Genomic DNA, 4,423 nt, shown 5'->3' with positions numbered 1-4,423 from the left:
GGACCCGGTGGCTTAAAACTCACGCCGGGCGCGTGTGCGTGCGTGCCCAAGATCCCGAGAGGAGAATGGAGGAGAAGGGATTGCGGCGTGACCATCCCCCCTGGGGGGTGATTTCTCGCTTTCTGTCTCTATGTCTCTCTCTGTCTGTCTGGCGAGCGCACGCGCCCTACAGTGAAAATCTCTCCAAAAAAAAAAAAAAAATCCAGGTATGGTGGTGCACACTTAGATAGTCCCAGCTATTCAGGACGTGACGTTGTGGTAGAAGGACTATGACATCGCCATGTCATGGGACCAGCAGAGGGCATAATGGTTACGTCACTGGATTCCCACATGGTCGACAGCGTTTTGAGTCCCAGATCTGTTGGCTTAAAACTCATGCCAGTGGATGCGTGTGTGTGCCCAAAATTTTGAGAGAAGAATGGAGGAGAAGGGATTGCGCGTGGTCATCCCCCCTGGGGGGTGATTTCTCGCTTTCTGTCTCTCTGTCTCTCCGGCAACCACACACGCCCTTTAGCAAAAATCTCTCTAAAGAAACAAAGCAAAACAAACAGTGTCACAAAAGAAGAAAAAGAAAGTAGCACAATATCAATACCAGAGCCTCATACAGAGATGCCTTTGAAGAATGCAAGATTCTCATCTTATGTAAACAATTTAAAAAGTAGGAAAAGATAGAAAACTACCCAACATATTTTACTGACTAGTATATCCTGAAACACAAACACAGAGTTTCACAATAACAGCAAGGGAAGAAATATATTTTATATATATATATATATATAAAATATATTTATATATATATATATCCATATTCATATATGTATCAGTAGTTTATTGTTAATCACTGCCGTAGTCGTCCATCATATGAATATGTCACAATTTGCTTCTATTTAGAGACTTTCAAATTGTTTCCAAGTTGGGGCTACTATGAATAATAATGTTATGACCATTTTACATAGATATGTATACATAATTACATAAGTATATATGTGTGTGTGTGTGTTTTATTATTTCTAGAAAGAGAAATTTCTGTTATAGGGTGTGTGCACTCACCAGAGAGACAAAGACAGAGAGATAGAAAGCGAGAAATCACCCCCCAGGGGGGATGGTCACGCCACAATCCCTTCTCCTCCATTCTCCTCTCGGGATTTTGGGATACACACACACTCACACACACACACACATATACATATATCGATATAGAAATAGCTGTGAATATATATATATATATATATCACTCCAGCAAGCACACACATAAACTATAGGAAAAAAAAAGTCCCCTCAAGTCTAAAGAGGACTTATCCCAGCATTAGGATATATATCTTACAGTATTTCAGCATTAGGATATATTTCTATTTAACTTATTATATTAATGAATTAAACATAAAAATGCAATTATTTTAATAATTTTTATGTCCATTAATAACATAAAAGGGAAACATATCATAGCAAACTAGTAAAAGAACATCCTTAATTTGATACATGGTTTGTTTTTAACAAAACAATGATAAAATCCTGCAGCAAATGCCATATTTAATGGAGAGACAATTCTGATTGAACTTTCCAACAAGAAGACCTTTAGGGCTGGCCCTGGAGCACAGCAGATTAAGCCCTGTACGTGGTGACCTGGATCCTCATGGCTGATCATGGTTCAAATCTTGGTCCCAGCAGCTTGAAAAGCACTGTACTACATGCCCAAAATGCTGATGGAATGGGAAAATGGAGGAAAAAAGATTGCAGCATGACCCATTGGGAGGGGTACTCTCCCCTCACTCCAGCAAGCACACATACCCTCTGGCAATTAAAAAAAAATTTTATATATATATATAAAGAAAACCAAAAACAAATAACCTTTGAGTCAGCAGATGGTATCGAGGTTAAGGCACTGAATCACACATGGCCAACTGTATGGTTCGAGTCCCAGATCTGGCAGCTTGAAAGTCATGCCTAGTGCATACATGTACATGCCCAAAATCCTGAGAGGAGACTGGAGGAGAAAGTCATCCCCCTGGGGTTGGTTTCTCATTTTCCCTCCCTCTCTTTCTCTGGTGAGCACACACACCACAGGAAAAGCAAAAAAAAAAAAAGAAAAAAGAAAAAAAACCCAACCTCTACCAGCACTACTGTTCAAAATGGTAGCAGGTGTTCTAGAAGAAAAGAGCAATAATAAGTATTGCAAAAAGAAGGAATACAATAAGAGGTATAAACATTAGAAAACAAGAGGCAAAATGTAATTATTTGTAGGTGACACTATCACTTACATAGAAAAACCTGAGAAAATCAATTGACAAGCTATTAGAACTAATAAGAAAATTCAGCAAGGTGACCACATACTAGAGCAACATACAAAAATCAATAGCTTGCCTATATACCAGCAATAACCAATTAGAACATGTCATAGAAAGTAAGATTCTATTCACAATAGCAACAGAAACTATAAGCACCTAAGAATAAAGCTACACATGGAATTTATTTCAGGCCCTTAAGGATGATTCAATATTCGGAAATCTACCCATCTTTTTAATCACACTGCTAAAATAGCAGACTACCCAATTACATAGCGGTGGAGAAAATTCAATAATTATTTCTAGTAAAAACACTAAGTAAAACAGGAGATAAAGAAGATTTATTTATTTATTTTCTGAGAGGTTTTTGCTATAGGGTGCACACGCTCACCAGAAAGACAGAGAGACAGAGAGACAGTGAGAAATCACCCACCAGGGGAGATGGCCACACTGCAATTCCTTCTCCTCCATTCTCCTCTCAGGATCTTGGGCACACACGCACATGCGCCCAGCATGAGTTTAAGCTACCGGATCCAGGACTTGAACCGCGGTCGACTATATGGGAGTCCAGCGACATAGCCATTACGCCAACTGCTGATCCCGATAAAGAATATTTCTAACTATGAAAAATTGTTGTGTGTTTGTGTGTGCGTAGAGAGGGTTGTTTTGTTTTCAGGAACTCAGAACAAATATCATATTAAATGACTAAATATTAAAATCTTGCCATTAAAGTCAAGACCCCAGCAGGGGGAACCAGCAGTTAGCGTAATGGCTATGTCGCTGGACTCCCACGTAGTCGACCGTGGTTCGCGTCCCGGACCCGGTGGCTTAAAACTCACGCCGGGCGCGTGTGCGTACGTGCCCAAGATCCCGAGAGGAGAATGGAGGAGAAGGGATTGCGGCGTGACCACCCCCCCGGGGGGTGATTTCTCGCTTTCTGTCTCTATGTCTCTCTCTGTCTGGCGAGCGCACGCGCCCTATAGCAAAAAAACCTCTCAAAAAAAAAAAAAAAGACCCCAGCAGGGACCATCATTATTTCTCAGAAGTGCTTTGTGTGAAAATGAAATAGAGGATTTGATAGTGAGAGTAAAACGTTCACACAGTAGACCATATTTCAGGGTCTACAGAATCAGGAGTGCTCCTCTCTATAAATAAGACGACTTTGACTTTATATTACACAATAGGATGGAAATCAAAATCTCACTCAGAGACAGACACTGATCAAAAGGGCCTTTCCGGGACCAGCAGTTAGCATTATGGCTATGTCGCTGGACTCCCATGTAGTCGACTGCGTTTTGAGTCCCGGACCCGGTGGCTTAAACTCACGCCAGGTGCGTGTGCGTGCGTGCCCAAGATCCCAAGAGGAGAATGGAGAAGGGATTGTGGTGTGGCCATCCCCCCTGGGGGGTGATTTCTCGCTTTCTGTCTCTCTCTCTCTCTGTCTTTCCGGTGAGCACAAGTGCCGTATGGCAAGAACCTCTCCAAAAAAAAAAAAGAAAAGAAAGAAAAAGAAAAGATAAAAGGGCCTTTCGAAGGCTGGCTGGCAGCACAGGGGTCAAACACAACACTCTGGGAAGGTTCTAGGCTTGTGACTGGAGGCCTCCCTGAGTACACGGGGCATGTGTGTGCCCATGATCTGGGGCTCACTGAACCTGGGGGTGGATTACAGCCTTGAGACCCCATGGGGGGTGCTATATCCCTGTCTTTGTCCACCTCCTCTCTTGCTCAAAGGGAAAATAAATAAACTTTCCTTAAAAGGGCCTTTTCTCTTTTTCCCTATTTAAGGCATTGTCCAGCACTACCCAGATATTCCTCACACTGCCCAGGCCTTTGACTGAAAGAATGTGTAATTGTCCAAACAGCTCTCAGACCCAGAGCTGTTCTTGCTCAGAGGGCAGTGGGGTCGGATCACAGAGCGGTGCCTGAAAGGCAGCCAGGGTCTGTGGGCACACAGCTGCCTCCCCAGGGGTGGGGTTCCAACACATTCATTTTCCCTCTCATGCTCAGAAATTGCAGGCTTATTTTGAAATTTTCTCTCTCTTACTTTGTTTTGGACACCAAGGGCTAGGTAGATTCCTGTTTTTTAAAGAAAATAAAACAGAAAACCAAGGTGGGGTTTTTTTTTTTGGGGGGGGGGGTTG

Source organism: Tupaia chinensis, unplaced genomic scaffold (genome assembly GCF_000334495.1).
Source record: "Tupaia chinensis unplaced genomic scaffold, TupChi_1.0 Scaffold000387_1, whole genome shotgun sequence".
In the NCBI taxonomy this organism is placed as follows: Eukaryota; Metazoa; Chordata; class Mammalia; order Scandentia; family Tupaiidae; genus Tupaia; species Tupaia belangeri.
This window is presented reverse-complemented; position numbering follows the sequence as displayed.